This window comes from Gadus chalcogrammus, chromosome 14 (assembly GCF_026213295.1).
Source record: "Gadus chalcogrammus isolate NIFS_2021 chromosome 14, NIFS_Gcha_1.0, whole genome shotgun sequence".
Classification (NCBI taxonomy): Eukaryota; Metazoa; Chordata; class Actinopteri; order Gadiformes; family Gadidae; genus Gadus; species Gadus chalcogrammus.
Window position 1 is genome coordinate 14,728,637 of NC_079425.1, and position 17,562 is coordinate 14,746,198.

The window sequence follows — 17,562 nt, forward strand, 5'->3', positions numbered from 1 at the left end:
ATGCTCATGTGACAGTGCTCCGTTAGCTTATTTGACTGTTGGATCCTTAATCAGACTCCTGCTAAGATATTATGGAGAAAGGTTGAATACGTTTCACTTTCTCAAGTAATAATTGCACTGTGATCAATCAGAACATCAGGTTAATTCCTACTAGAGGAGTTGTGTGGAGTTTTTTTAAGAGACAGCGAGAGCAAGAACAATAGAGAAAGAGATAGGGAGAGAGAGAGCAAGAAAGGGACCAAGTGAGAAAGTTTGTGTGCCAGTTGTCAATCCAAGGAAGATACAAAAAACCCAAATAATATAAATATTGAACAAAACCAACCTATATACAAATAAGTATATAAGGCCCTCTTGTACATGCTTATTGATGTATATTGTATATTTACCTAAACCATACCACCCACAGATTGGTATCTTACATGTAACCATATAACAACCCTGCTCTTTAACAGAAAAATGATTTATGAACAGAGGGATAAATTGTACATTAGTGCTCTATACTTATTTGTATATAGTATATAGTGGCCTTATATACTTATTTGTATATAGTGTTTATAAGTGTAAAAATTGGGTTAGAGTCCTGAGTTTGTATAAGGGTTAGAGTCCTGAGTTTTGTTGAATAAGGCCTTTGGTCTGGGCTAGAGTCCTAGAAGCTGGGTTAGAGTCCTAGAATATTGTATAAGGGTTAGAGTCCTGAGTTTGTATTTGTATAAGGGTTAGAGTCCTGAGTTTGTTTGTATAAGGGTTAGAGTCCTGAGTTTGTGTATAAGGGTTAGAGTCCTGAGTTTTGTTGAAAAAGGCCTTTGGTCTGGGCTAGAGTCCTAGAATATTGTCCTTTAGGTCAGGTTGTAGTCCCGACTTGGGTTCCAGAGAGACTGTTGATCTGATCTTAAATACATTGCACTTTCAATTTTACTTACTAAAAAGCCTTTTTAACTTTCAATTTATTTTTCCCTTAAATACATTGCACTTTCTATTTTACTCATTTCTTGCATATGTTTTCTTTTACTTATCTATTATTTTATTTTATTGTATGACAATGTTTATATGTGAAGCACTTTGAGTCTGCCTTGTGTATGAAAAGTGCTATATAAATAAAGTTGCCTTGCCTTGCCTTGCCTATATAAAGTCGGACCGTGAAGTTGACACATAAGAAAGACATTTTGAATTTTCCTCGAAAATATCTGTCTGAGTTCTCAATATAAATCTGATCCTCTCTATTGTAAATATAGCATTGACCAAGTCGATCCACTCTTTAATGATCCACTCTTTAAAAAGGCTATGGTGATAGCCTTTTTGCATGCCACCAACAAAACCCTCAACAGGTATTTATCACACTTCGCTAAACAAAGCTCTTCCAGATCTCCCAGATACATTATTTTGAAATTGAAATAGATTTCCTCTTAAAGACTGTCTCCAGTACGCCCTGGACACTTCTCCAAAATGGAGGCACAGATGGACAATTCCAAAAAAATTGGCCAATGCGTGTCCACAGGACCTCCAGCATGTGGTCTGATTAGAATATTGACTCTTTTGCGCCGGAGTACAAAAAAACTGAGTCACATTTTTCCAGCTAAATTCTCTCCAGGAGGGAGAGCTTGTCGTTAAAGATTGCTGTGTACAGATCCTTTCCCATTCTTCCAGTGTAATTTTGAAACCTCCCTTCTTCCCATCTTGTCTTCATATGCAAATTATGGTATTTTTTCAGATCTTGAAGATCAAAATACAATTTTGAGAAGACTTTTCGATAGGGAGCATCCTTAAAGGCTCTCCTGAAAATTCCAATGATCTGTTCTTTAAATAGAATTTCAGTTTTTGGAAATTTCTTGCTGGTATAGTCTCTGATTTGCATATATGTAAGGAGATATTGATGATTAAGATAAAAATTGTCCTTGAGTTGCTGGAAGCTCAAGACTACCTTGGTCTAAAAGTGTGCAATATGCACTAAGGCCGCTTAAGTTCCAGTTTCTAAACCTTGAGTTATGTTTACAGGGCTTAAAATCCTGATCGTAGGCGAACCATTAAAAATGTCAGACCTGCCTTTTAGATGATATCTTTGGATTGTTTCATTCCATATCTTGAGTGAGTTTGATATCCAGGGGTTATTGGGATCTGAAAGATGATAGGTTAATGATGTATCTCCAACTAATAAATTAACTTGTAGACTGCTAGTACAGCCCCTTTCCCATCGAGCTTTCTATCTCTTTCCATCTCGATCTTTAACCTGTGGTACACTAGCCAAACAGTGGATGTATTTGAGTTGCTCTAAAATATCCGACAGGGAAGGGCTAATGCGCCTCTCTCCTTTGATAATTGTCAGTCTTTGTATCTTACCCGTGATTTTTTCCCCGCCTAAATAGAGATAATTGTATCCCACTCGAGAAAGTACTGTTCTGGTTTTTCAATGTTGATATGTGAACTTAGATTTAAATAGGGGATCAAGTTCCACCTGTTAATGTCTGCTGTGATTTATTTTTTAAGAGGGCCATAACTCATTTATTCTAATGTGGATAGGTCTATAGGTAATAAGATTCCTAGGTATTTTATGAATTTCTTATCCCAGTCCATCTGATACCTGGAGCGAAGATACTGAGGGGGTTGGTAGTGAATGTTAATGTTCTGAGTTTTTTGTTCATTTAGTTTATAGCCTGAGTATGACCCATATTCTTCAAGCAAGGACATCAGCGCCGGCAGGGAAACTCTTGGGCTGGAGAGAAAAATAAGAATATCGTCCACAAATAATGGACAGCCTTGTCTAGTGGATCTCTCTAACGAGAAAGATTCTGTCAGTTCTTCATTGATTTTGAATCGTGCTGTCGGCCTGCTGTATAGGGCTTTTGTTGTGTTTATTAATACTGAATTAAATCCAAAATAGAGTATCTATTTATTTCAGTATTAGTTTGAACCATTAACTAACTATAAAGGAATGACCAAAACAAAAGTCAAGGTTAATTGAATCCACTAAATTAACTGACTTAAGTGTAGTGTGCAGCCTACGTTAGCGATACAGCGTCTAAAATCTCCCCTTGGCTTTCAATCAGAAGTGGAAACCGGCAGCAACACAATACATCATATAATCCAATATTAAACTAGTGTTCTAATGAAGAGGCCACACTGTTCTCTCCCGTATGTCCTGAGAGATGCAGCATCGTTATTCCTGCTAATTAAGATTTAGCTCAGTGTTGTCCCCGGTTTAGGCTTTTGTCACCACAGTGTAAGTGATCCACATTGATTTTTTTCCTTCATTTCTTTTTAATTGCATGGATTGCTTCCAAGTGAAACTCGACCTCGCCGCAACCGCCCCGGTCAGGAGAATTCTAACCAGCTTCATTTCTCCAGCCACTGTCAAGAATAAATTAAACATCATCTCGAGTCTCTGAAAATAAACATTTGGTTTCGAACTCGAAGAAAAGTCATGGTCATGAAAGTATTGTGATAACGACGTGACCCTCTGCTACATTCACCTCAATAAATCCGGACACATCCAATAAAGCAATGCTCTAGCCATGCTGGCTTTATAATAAATATTAGATTATGTGGTTTTAATTCATGCATTATTTAATTTGCTTGCTTGAAGCCAGTGACATGGAGGCAGAATTCAATCTCTATATTTTAAAAGCTTTATCAATGACAAGTTCCTCACGTTGTGTTTAAGCTGAAGGGTTCGGAAAGCTTCCGCAGACAGGGCCAGACAGATCACTATCAAGAACATCTACCCAGGATGTCTGTCGATCAATCCACTTATGATTGACAGGCATATTGGGACATCCATATGTCTAATGCAACTGGACCAATCAGGATCAAGCACTGGGGGCCTCTATCCAGGGCCCCCTCATGACCTGATTAAATTATTATATTTATTGAATCGACAGGAACTAAAGGAATTTTTCACAGTAAGAGAACAGTCATATAAATACTAGTAGTCAGGTACTTCCTATCAGGTGAGATCTAATGCATTCCAATCAAACACTAATAGGTGATACATTTATAATCTTCTGTCTCTCACACACACACACACACACACACACACACACACACACACACACACACACACACACACACACACACACACACACACACACACACACACACTCTTTGTATTGTATGTATCACTCGTATTGTTAGATTTTATAGTGCTCCCTGTTGTAAAATGTTGGTATGCTGTATCTGACATCTGTATCTAATGCTTTAAATCCTAATCGGGGAGCCCCCTAAAGAGTTATTACCATTTCATGCAGCAAATGGTCAGATCAATGACGCAGACAGAATTAATTATCTACAAATGATCTAGCTAAAATAATACTTATTTAAGACCTAATTGAGGAAGAGTTCATTCGTCTGTGAAGAAAACCATAGTAGGTCTAGTTCTATGCCGGAGACTGAGGAAGTACACAGAGATCTTTTCCGATGACAAAAGACTCTTACCGTGAGTTATTTCAGAGAAAAGCGTTTCCGATCAATCATGCAGTGCAACGTAAATCATTGAAGATCAATCCTAAATGCCTCACTAATCAAAGCCACTGTAATACAAGCAGGCACATATGAGCTATTGGGTTAGTGTGTCTGTTTGTGTATGTGTGCGTGTATATGAGTGTTTGTGTGTATAGGTCCTCAGAGGATGACTGCATTCATTATACGCAGACACTAAAACCAGCTAAATGGTCTTATAATGGCTAACACCTCTCTTTCCAATGCCCCTCTCTGTGTAATGGCTTCGTGCAAGCTTTTTTGAGCTCTTGTTCTTGGGGCGTTTTTGAAGGGATAGTAGGGCTGGGCGATATGGACAAAATCTTATATCACGATATGAGTAATTTTATATCACGATATGGATATATATCACGATATGGTATTTTTGAAGTAAATTAAAATAATAAATGGCTTAAAATAACCATACTTCACATTTGATCAGTTTTTTCTTTTATTTTGAACTTGAATTTCCATGCTTACAAAGGAGTAAGTAGCGAACAATCTGTCATTAACTGCAGTGTCATATAGTGCAAACATCTTGTAAACATTGAACTGTTTTTTCAATACAAATAACATTTTTTTTTAAAGGTGTGCTTCACACCTGCCTGGCTGTCAGTCAGTGCAGTGCAATATAATTTTTTTTTTTTTTTTCTCTCTCGGTATAAACGATATGGCCAAATCTCTCCCTGTAGACACTTTCATATCGTCCATGGTATGATATCGTCATATCGCCCAGCCCTAAGGGATAGTATATATGTTTACATCTTTATTCTTTTTTTTATCTTTATTCTTTATTCTTTTTTGCTGAATTTCTCATTAGGAATATTAATATATGTAAAGGATGTATCATTGCAGAAGGGAACAGAGTATACTTTTGTGACTAAATTTAAATTCTCCTGATTCAATAATGTGTTTCATATTGTGGCTGAACTTCGTTACACAAGGCTGAGGCTCGAGATTCAAGCTTGTCGGACCACAAAAGAGAAGGCAGATGAAGAGCGGGGGAATCTTCTCCTCTCCTCCAATCAAACACAACACACAAAAGATAAAATACCGTAACCTATGCACCATTAAAATACGTCCTTTCATTGAAGCTCTGAAAGGTGTGTATTGCCCACCAAGGGTGTAGGTTAATTCGCACTAACAAGGCTCACCCCTAGCCCCCCACCAGCATCTCTGGTGGTCTTGCTATGATCTATTTACTACAGTCTGCTCTTCTCACAAACCAGTGAGAAGAGCAGAACTGAAGTAGTTTCAAATAAAAAATATGTTTCCCATCTGGCTGCCGTCTATTTCTAACCCTGTTTTAGAAGATCAGGATGTTGGAGCGGGGTGGAGTTGATCACATGTTGCCTCTTCCAGCTTATGATCGCAGTGTGAGGACAAAATTATATAAAAGGTAAAAGGATTCGGTCCTCCATGTAAGTAGGCCTACCTGTACACTCTGACGCCGAAAGATGGGACATGATGTCACAGGGCCAAGTGGATTTCAAAATACATCACTATGCTCTGAATGAACCGAACCTTGGTCTCTCAAAATGCTCTCATCCTCAGGATGTCTATGAGGGAGATTAAAGCTGGGGTTGGTGCAGTGATGCTGATGTACGCCCTCACCCGGAGGGCAGGCAGAGAGTCTGGACATGCAGAGAGTCTGTAGATGCAGAGTGTCTGCAAAGGCAGGAAATTCGGACAGACAGGAACTCTGGACAGGCAGAGAGTCTGCACAGGCAGGAAGTCTGGACAGGCAGGGAGTCTGGACAGGCATGGAGCCTGGACAAGCAGGGAGTATGGACAGGCAGGGTTTCCCTACATGAGCGAGGAAAAGAAGATTGAAATTGAGACTACTCTGTTTGTGATTGTAGTCCACCCACAATGATGCTGGAATTTCCTTCCAGATATTCTTAAAAGAAAGGCTTTGAATTAACTAACAGTAGCCATGATTTAGCAAGCAGAGTTTGCACTCACACATGCTGGGATTTATCAATATCTTCAGACAAAATATTAATGTGGATTGCGGCTCTGTAAATATGGAGTCTCCCTTCCATGAATGGAAATTGACAAGTGCCGCCAATCCCCAGCTGCTGACTACAGTGAGTCAAGGTTTTACGAATTTAAATGTAGGGTGAGGTCTTGGTGCTAGAAGACGCAGAAGGATAATTCTCCTTCTTCAGCAGTGATGCATTAGATTGCTGCGTTAATTCATTCAAGGCCAAAAACACAGTCCTGATTTAAATCATACATCAGGCAGTTAGTCTAGTTTAGGAATACATTGTATCTGTTTGTCTCCCGAACAACACCCGGTTGTCAGCACAACAATAAACCATTGGTTTTACATTTGCAATTAGTCCCACTAGGCTAAACAAGGGTCTGTTGCTGCTCTCGGCAGCACTCTCAGAACACTGAATAACGTGCAGGAGGGAAGAAGCTGAAATACAACCGAACACATGATTCATTGAACAGTTGAGAAGATTTTCACAGGGTTGAATGACTTCTGATGACCACTGAATTCTGCTTTCACGATCCTCCTTCCATTTCACAACAGCAGAACGAGAGCATGTTAGTCTAGCAGTTGTGTTCCTACGACCCCTATCTGAAAGGTTCCCGGTTCGAACCCCAGTTCCTCAGTTTACTTGTAGGCATCGCAGAGTTACTGCCAGTGCCTGCGTGTCACTGTCAGTCCCGCGCGTTACCTTCAGTCCCCGCGTGTTACTGCCAGTGCCCCCCTATTACTGCCACTCCCGCGTGGTACGGCCCCCTGCCACAGTTTTTGATTATTTATTCTGGACCCTTGTAATCATTCAACTTCCCATGTTTCTACAAATTAAAAGTAGGTTGGAGAAAGTGAGGAAAAAAAGTGGGGCTTTGACAGTGTGAGACTGGATGCATTGGAGCCGCTTATATCAATAATTGATTATTATTGTGGTCAAGTTATCTCAGTTAACAACGCTAAATTATACTATATGCTATACTTATACTAATATATCATTAGATATTCCTCTGTAGTGCTAATGTAATTCTCCCTCATGACATCCATCCCCTTTAACCACTCAAGCACAAACACACACGCACACAAAATGAGCGGGATAACAGATAGGCCTACAGTTTAAGGCGACTAGGTTTTCACTCCTCAAGGTGCTCCTATGTGTTTCCATCCGCCACCATTCAAACCCTTCACAGCACGTTAAGCCCTCGGTTACATGAGAGAACCTTCCCTGCCTTCTATGAGCGCGATGGAGCCGGCTCCCGGCATGTGAGGAAGTGTGAAGTGACATGTGTGTTTGTAGTTTATGAGGCAAAACGCCAAGGGAGGTGGCACTGGCCTATCTGTCTCATAGCGTACCTTCCTCACAGAGCGTCTTGTCTGCTGGGCTCCAGGGAAATGCAGCAGCGTAGCAGCATCCTTTGAAACACACAATGAAACAAAATCGATGCACAGGAAATGAGACAAAACGGCACGCATTTCTATTTCAACATGTAAAACACGTGTGCGTGTGTGTGTGTGCGTGAGTTTGTTTGTGTATATGTGTGTTATGGGGTAAGTAATATAATGTGTAGAGGATGTTGGTGTTTGTGTGTGGCCAATAGTCTTATTTCTTTCCAGCTTTTAAATATATAGCATAATAACAACTTCATTAATTCTACCAGGAATATTTGAAAGAAAAAGTGTATATTGATTGCGGTATTCTCTTAGAGCCCCCTTTCATGATTGCAATACATGCGTGTGTCTAGGGATCTTGATATTGTTGAGTTAGTTCACTTCTTTAAGTACTGCAGTATTTACAGCACCAGTGTATGTTCACATTTAAATATAGACAATACAAAGGTAACCTCAGCCTTGGCCCGCGTTTCAACTTTCTCCTTACAGTAATGAATGAGCGACGACGGCGCTGCGGCCCCGGCTAACTCGAGAAGCCTTTTATTTATTCTGAGGTTGTTTGTATCTGCTGTAGGAGAATCAATAGATACTATCAGGTAAACATATTACTGGCACATGTCTGAACTGAGTTATAGGAGTAATCCTAAAGCATTGATTGGTTCCGTATTAGATTTTGATGAATTTTGGACGGGCAGACAGAATCTTCTCATTCTTCAAGAGATTTTATGGAGAGAAACTGGTTTAAGAAAAGGAATAATTCAGGTTTGAATTCCGTTCTAATTCACTATTCTGTCTGTTCTAGCGTGTTGCGGTGACTAGACTGGATGACTGGACTCTCCTCATGGTTAACCGGCCAGCACCACATCACTAATTTAATATGATGTGCATGTATTTACCTGTTTGTCAATTATGGCACCCACTGCACTCCTGACCATCCCTGGAAGAAGGGATCCACTACTATGCGTTACTTCTCAAGATTTCTTCCTTGCTAATTTCAAGGGAGTTTTTTCATGCCCTTGTGGGGGCTTGGGTAAAGGGGGGTGTCATAAATATTTGGCCTGTCAAGCCCTTTGAGACTGTAATGGTGATTAAGGGCTATACAAATACAATTGAATTGAATTGAATTGAATGATTTTCCTGTTGGGAAGCCAGGAAGTCATATATTACTTCAACTCCTCACCTTCTCATCAATTCATTTAATTTGCCTTCTCCATACTTGCTCATACTTAACTTCTCCAGTGTCTGTCTCTTCATTGTTGTGGTAATCAGTGTGGGTGAACATGTTATTAAACAAAATTGTGAATATTAGTGCTCCAAATCATGTTGAATATGTTAATAATGGATGAATGAACACATGGTTATAGCCACTTTCTTGACCCTGGTCCCTTTAAGGTTTTTGCCATTGAGAGGTCTTCCGTGGTTACTGGTCTCATTGATTTACGTTGACGCTGGAGCGTGAGGACGTTCAGCAGTGTTGCCAGATTGGGCGTTTTTTCTCTGCCGGATTTGGCTACTTTTGGAGGACGTTCAGGCAGTGTTGCCAGATTGGGTGGTTTTTCCCCACTCTATTGAGCACAAACAAACACAAACACAAACACGCACACGCACAGGCACACTCACACGCACACCAGCAGTGTAGGGCAATACATTTGACCTTTTTTTGACCAATACATTTGACCTACAGATTCATTTTACATTTCTGCATTTTTAGCAATGCTTTGCACTTTTCATTCAGCTATCACTTTATTTGTTTCCAACCATTTACTTTTTCTTAAATGGTGTGCATGTTTTCATTGTTTACACCATTTAAACTTTTGAACTTTTGTTCAAATCCCTTCACTTGATTTAAGCCATTTAATGTTTCTTTATGTCTTAATCTATGTGGCTTTATTAAAAAATATTTTCAACCTCCCTTTGCACTACAGCACTCACTGCATTTTCTACAGGAAATGCATTTTCTAGTTGATAAATGAGCTTCGAGTTTTCAGAATTGTGTGCATAGTTCCATTTTTTGTGTGTATAAAATCGAGATAAACTATAAGACTACAAATTCAAACCCAAAGAATGACTGGCCACGGTTGGGAAATGTGAGGAAAATTGGGGGCTAAATTTAGCATTCAGAGTATTTTTCAATTGCTTGAACACATTTTGCAAGACTTGGCTCATTGTGTCAAAACTCAACACACAAGCAAATGAGACACAACACTGAGAAATATACCATTCCCATCTATATCAAATTGAAACTGTCCTTTATCAAACTGTCACTCTGATGCCAAAATGATACACTTTATCATATGAATACACTTTCAGATCAGCAGCAACACGCTAGTCTACTTTATATAAAACACTCCAGTCTTCCATATTCACTGTTTTTATTCAATTCCACAGAAGGCACGTTTTCATAACAACCAACAAATCCAAAACTCAGTACTGTACACTGCAGTACGGTGCTTTACAGTGCAGTAAATTCAGTTCAAGCAAAAATATAACAAAAATTAACCAAAAATACACAACTGTACCGTGTGTGGGCTTATGGATCCTAGCCTTGTGTGCCAAATCCATCCATGGATTGACCTTACCTCAATGTCTCCGCAGGCATGTTCCATTGCCTGCAGAAGAGGCATGCAGGTATGTGATTGGCAGTCATATAAACTACATCCTCAAGCCGAAAAAAAACCTTCTATAGGGTTTAGAAATGGCGAGCATACGACTTCAAATTGTTCATGGTTGGTGTACCAGTCCCGGACCAAAACAGCCCGATGGAAATGAACATTATCCCAACAATCCTGGGATGCTCTGATCTGTCCTGTTCAGCTGCATCATGAAGTGCATCTAGAAGTGTGATGATATGTTGGGTTGTAGGGACCGATTTTTTGCATGATTGTGCAGTTACCCTCAAAGGCTTATGGTGGCACACAATGATATATTTCCCCTGCGCTGCCCCAGGACGTGCACAATTGCCCTTTGGCCCTTTTGTAGCTGGCTGATAGGGGTTCAGTTTTGCAAGTAAGTGTTTTGAGGTGTGTATTTAAGTATTTTCAATTACCCAATGTGTTTAGTAATTTGAATAGATGTGCTTTCCCAATGATATACTAAGATGTCATTTTCGAACTAAGTGTCTTATGTTGGAAACAGTGTGTACTGTGCAGGAGCAAGTATGTTGCAGAAAGGAGCAAGTGTGTTGCAGAATAGCAACTAAAGTCCTTGTTTCATGTGTTTAAGGTATAGTAGCAAAAACTTCAAGTTGTGATACTTTGGTCTAAGCATGTGTCCATAGTGTTCAAGCAATTGAAAAAATATGTAGTAAGTTTGTCACACGTGAATTCAGGAAAGAAAGCTCCCTTAAAGCATTCCTTCTTGTTCCATCGGTTCGGCTTTTTTGAAAAAGGTGTCAATTGAAGTTTCCTAAAACAAGGATTCTTATTTTGGTGGCCTGGAGGGCAGATTTTACCCTATTACAGTTTTTCTCGATAGTATACACACAAGAAATGGAACTATGCACACAATTCTGAAAACTTGAAGCTCATGTATCAACTACAAGACTCCAGACTGCTGTAGTTTAAGCACAATTCCATTCTTTTAACACATATAGAAATTCTAAATCACATTTTTGCAAAACTCTGAGCACAATCATGTGTGAGAGCATATAATAGGCCTCAGGTGTGCTCTAACTTGTAGATGAGCTCCTCTGGCCTTATCAGTATCAGAGGTGGGATACAGACTGATTTACATGTAGATCTGATACACCTCATTTATATTCATTTTTTTCTTTTTTGTTGGCATACAAATAGCTTCAGCTGAACATTTTAATGTAACAAATAAATACAGTTTTTGCCCATTGCTTGAACACTAGACACATGCTTAGACCAAAGTAACACAACTTTAGTTTTTGTTACTATGCCTTAAACACATGTAACCATACCTTAAACAAAAGCACTGCTTTGTAGTTGCAATTCTGCAACACACTTGCTCCTTTCTGCAGGACACTTGCTCCTGCAGACTGCACACTATTTCATACATAAGACACTTAGTTAAAAATTTGAATCTCAGCGTACCATTGGGAAAACACATCTATTCAAAATACAAAACATATTGGGCAATTGAAAATACTTAGATACACACCTGAAAACACTTACTTACAAAACTGAACACCTATCAGCCAGCTACAAAAAGGCCAAAGGGCAATTGTGCACATCCCGGGGCAGCGTGGGGGAAATATATAATTGTGTGCCGCCATAAGCTTTCGAGGGCTATTGCACAATCATGCAAAAATAGGTCCCTACAATACCCAACATATCATCACATTTCTTGATGCACTTCATGATGCAGCTGTACAGGACAGATCAGAGCAGCTCAGGTTTGTTGTTGTCTGGGATAATGTTAGTTTCCATCGGGCTGTTTTGGTCCGGAACTGGTTTACGAACCATAAACAATTTGAAGTTGTATACTTGCCATTTCTAAACCCTGCATGCCTCTTCTGAAGGCAATGGAACAGGCCTGCGGAGACATGGAGGTAAGGTCCATCCATGGATGGATTCAGCACACAAGGCGAGGATCCATAAGCTCACCCACGCACAATTGCTGTGATTTTCTATGTTTACATAACAGTAGTATATATATATTTTTTTTTTGCTTAAACTGAATTAACTGCACTATAAAGTGCCGTACTGCAATATGCAGTATTGAGTGAGTATTTGATCTTTTGGTTGTTGTGAAAACGTGCCTTCTGTGGAACTGAATAAAAACAGTGAATATGAAAGACTGCAGTGTTTTATGTAAAGTAGACTAGTGTGTTGCTGCTGATCAGAAAGTGTATTTATATGATGCAAGTGTGCATCATTTTGTCATCAGAGTGACATTTTGACAGGTTCGATAGCCGAGTTTCAATTTGACATAGATGTGAATGGTATATTTCCCAGTGTTGTATCTCATTTGCTTGTCCGTTGAAGTTTTGCAAAATATGTTCAAGCAACGATTTGCTTTGTAATTTTTTTTTACTTGTGCAATGATTTCATCATTACATCCCCCGAAAGAACATTTTCTTACTGTAGTGTTTGTCATTTTACTTATCAATGCAATTACAGTATTGTGAGTTTTGCCAAAATTGGTAAAATTGGTGTATTCTCAGAACTCCAACAATCTTGATGTATCAACTATAGATGTACAGTATGACTCTGGGAAGCTGGGATTGAGAGTTTAGCCCATTGGATCTCATTGGATAGATATGCATTGTATCCTATTCTGACACGATTGTGTCAATGCAATATTTATATGATATATTCACAGTATTGTATTACAATATGGCACAGTACTGTAAAAAAACAGTTCCATCAAAACAGTATTTTCCTGGAGTTTTGACAAAAAACTATTTTCAGATTTGTGTTTAGAGTTTTGAGAAATTAAGCTATAGTTTCAGAAAATGTGTTTAAACGATTGACAAAAACTGTAAATGACTCAGGTAAACAATGCTGAGACAGTGGTTGTTTACTTTCTCGCTGTTATTCTGTTAGTTTGTTGTTGTTTTAGCTGCATTAGTCATTGTCGTAGAATTTTAGGGTAATTAAAAAGAGTGTGTGGGTGTGAAGGTTTGCACCGGTGGAGAATTCAGTTCATTATCAGATGAAAATCATAGCATGTTTGCAAGGTAGTATTCTTAATTATGTATCCTAAGTCCCAGAACAGTTACAGCACCAGGAGCAAAATTTCATAATTTAAGAGCATTTCAGGAACTTGGCTTATTTCTTTGTATGTCAAGTAGGTATAACTGTTCAAGGAGCTATATGTAACAAATGTACTACTTAATCATAAAATTCATGATACGTCATCAAAGATGAAAAAATGCTAACTGAAAACACTGGCTTCACTGAAACAATGCTACAGCCAGTATAGTTTCCTATGCGATTTCCGTTCCGGGATGGAATGTTTTTGTTTTTATTTTGGCCTGTGTGTTATGATTCATTATTCTCAGAGTACCCCGGGTTGCCAGCTATGAAAAAAATGGGCACACAAACACAGCGTGCTGCAGCCATGGAAGCAAGAAAACTAACTGTATCGATTGAGATTGTGTTAGAATCTACCCAACCTATAAAGACCTGTCATCTTTTGAAAATCTCCCCGACCACCCCAATGCTAAAACATGGGCATAACTTGGCATTGCTTTTTGAAGAAGAAAGCTTAGAGTTCAGAAGGATTCCAACACCGACAAGGGCTAGTTTATAATTTGCAAACAATTAATATATTGACAACGCATGGTTTGTCGCTTGCAATTGTCAAAACAGAAAAATTGAGGTTGTCTCAAAATATAATGTTCTGCTCGGTGTCAATGTTACATAATGTAACTATTTGGTAGACTTACTAACCAAAAGTATTTAGCAGAAGCATGTATGCTGTCAGTAATATACACCTCAATAATCTGTTAATTTGTGTGTATTGATATATTTCTTGAATATGCTTTTGTTATATACATTTTCTGTATCTCTTTGAAATTCCTATTATAATTCTTTACTTCCTGTAGTGACAGTGAATGAAGACATGACAATGTCTTCAATTAAATTGGAGTAAAAACTAACATAAACAAATATGGCAAATATACAACATGGTAAGGTTAATGTAAAGGCTTAAATGAATCTAAACATTACATTTGAGGTAAACATAGGCCTAGTTGCAGTGTATATTAAGCAACATCATTTAAACCATATGTTAACCATCATATTACCTCAATGTCTTGTCTTTCCTGTCTGGGATTAATTATGTTCGTCTTCCTAGTGTTTGAACCGAGCATGGTGAAGCAAGTTTTGGGTAAAGCATCACAAATCTGAAACAAAATACATGATCAAGCGGGTCTGCCCCAATGCTTTATTTTTTTAAATTAGGTTTCAAAACATTTCTGTTTGCCACAGCTCAAATAAAAAAAGCATGACTGCACTAAAGTGACCCTCTAACCATCATATTTTTATGTAATATCTTTGAATAGTTATCCTTTTAATATTTCAACATTTGATTTCTTTCTTTGTAAAGCACTATGAACTTGTATAAACAATGTCACCTTGCCTTACCTCTCTTTTACTGTATTGTCTCTTATTTTAAGCAGGTACGCCGGGTTGGAGAAAGGTCTGTGCAGGGAAATGTGTCTATTCTGAAGTCGGGAAGCAGGTGTTTCTAATAGAAACCTTTAAGTAATTGGAGGGGAGGTGTTCTCTGGATTCCTTCTGGCTTTACAAGGCTCAGAGTGCTCTTTACTGAATACTCTCATAAACCTGGAGCGTTACACACTCCATCACTGTTCAGAACAAAGCCTTGTTATCGCTCTCTGGTGAGACATAACAAGTAGCAGAGACACGTTTATTTTAACATCTTATATTAAATATATTCACCACAATGAATGAATTTCATATTTTCGTATAGAATATGAAATAAGAATTATTGAAATCATACCAATTATCTTAATTTATTTGAATTACAGTGATTGCTAATGTTAATATTCTATTTATGTTTATTATTAGATGGATTGTTGGTTTTAACACATCTATTTAGTTATTGTTACTAAAAAGCAGCAAAAATAGCTATACCAGAGACCAAAACCTAAAGTGCAACAATGTGGTTAATTGTACACACTGCAGAGTGTGTGTTGTGGAACGTGGTCGTGACTGATAATTATTCTGCTGTACCGCAGCAGAAGCAACAGAATTAACAGTATGGCTGCCCCTGCTAGCGAAACAGTTTGGCTGGAATGGACCATTGGGTTTGTTCAAGTGATCGTTTTCTGTATGCAAGTCTTCAATTTTAACCACATTGGTGCATTCCCGCGACTTCTCATCGAGCAAGAACAGACACAATAACAAACAGATGTTGATCAAGCGAAGGGTATATAAACAATTTGTATTTATCCGTAGGGATCCATAACGTTATAATCTGATTATATTGTGTCAGTGGAAATACAAAGCACGTTCAGAGGACGTACATTGACAGGCGTAATTGCCCCTAAGGATTACTTTGCAGGCCATTTTTGCTGATTACTGCTGAAGAGTTCTCGATCAATACAGGATCAATTAAAAAAATGTTGTCCGCATTCATCCCTTACACCCAAAATGATAAGAAAATAGGGTCCAGGTTGAAGGATCCCGAAGTTTTCATTAAAGCGGCAAGTTGTTCTTGTTCATTGTTGGCTAGCTGCACTGCAAAAAGAGAGCATCCTCCAGTTAGCTTTGAAGCAAGGGACCCACAATCAGAAGTCTGGGGTCGGCTCCGTCTGCGTTTGAATTTTCCTCTTATAAGGTTAGAAGTGTCCCGACCGTCTGACCCAGTCTCCTAGCAAAGTAGCTGTACGCCGTAAGGATAAGGCCTTCACCCATTTACTCGCACAAGTTGCACCACACCTCTTTAATATCTGTAAAAGGCTTGCAATCAATAACACAATCCTGACTCACTGAAGTGATCTGCACCAAGTTGCCTCGGCCGGCGTTTCAGTGCAGTGAACACATATGCAGCAGGTGGGGGCCAACCCTCTCTGCACCTCGGGGAACTGATGGCTGCTCCTGCTCCTCTGAACAAACTTGAGTTGGACGTACTCTTTCTCTTCTCCACACTGGCTCGAATGCGAACACCTTTCATCCGTGTAGTCATCTGTCCGTCAAGGAAGTGTTGGTCCCGCGATTGCAGTCCTCCTGGTTTTCCAACTGAGCAACCTCATGACAGTGATGACAGTCAGTGAGGCTATGGCAATATGGCGGCGAGCCAGAGTGATACTGTACCATAAGTTAGTAACAACCATCAATAAATTATACATATTTTTTATCAAACATTTCTCAAAATAAATGTTTCATATCACCTTTAAGGTCAAAGGACACGAATGTTTAAGATGCAGGAGGGACAACATACAAATTGACCGATCTCCCCTCCCCAGTGTCTGCTCTAGACGTCTACCTCTCCTATCCCGGGCTGCAGCTTGGGTCCCAGGTTACAGCTCTGGTTCTGGGGGACAGGGCAAGAGGGGAGTGGGGGAATAATTGAAGAGCCTCCCAGGTGTGTTGCAGAGGAAGCACTCAGAGTGTAAAGCCAGAGCCAACATCCTGTTGTGCTAATGTTTCAGAGCCTGCCGGGGACAACACATTGCACTCACACACACACCTACACACCCATTGCATGTGAACACACACACACACACACACACACACACACACACACACACACACACACACACACACACACACACACACACACACACACCATGCATGCACACACATACATACACCGCACACACACACACACACACACACACACACACACACACACACACACACACACACACACACACACACACACACACACACACACACACACACACACACACACACACATACACCCTCCTGGGAGAGGATGGAGGAAACTGAAGAGTTGTGGTTCTCTGATTTCATTGTTTCCCTACATTGACAAACGGGGGGGGTAAGGGTGAAGTTCACACACACACACACAAACACACAATCACACACACAATGTGTCTGTATGCATGTATGAGCATTGAGCAGTGTGTAGGTGCAGATGATTAAGATCAGACTGGGTTTATAGGCAGTTGATTATGTTCATGAGGTGAGATGAGATTATATACGATCAAGATAAGAAGAGAAGATCGGATAAGATAAGAAAATAAAAGAAAGAGGTTGAGACAAGATGAGATGAGTAGCGATAAGATAAGAGAATATATATAGAAAACAAGGTGATGA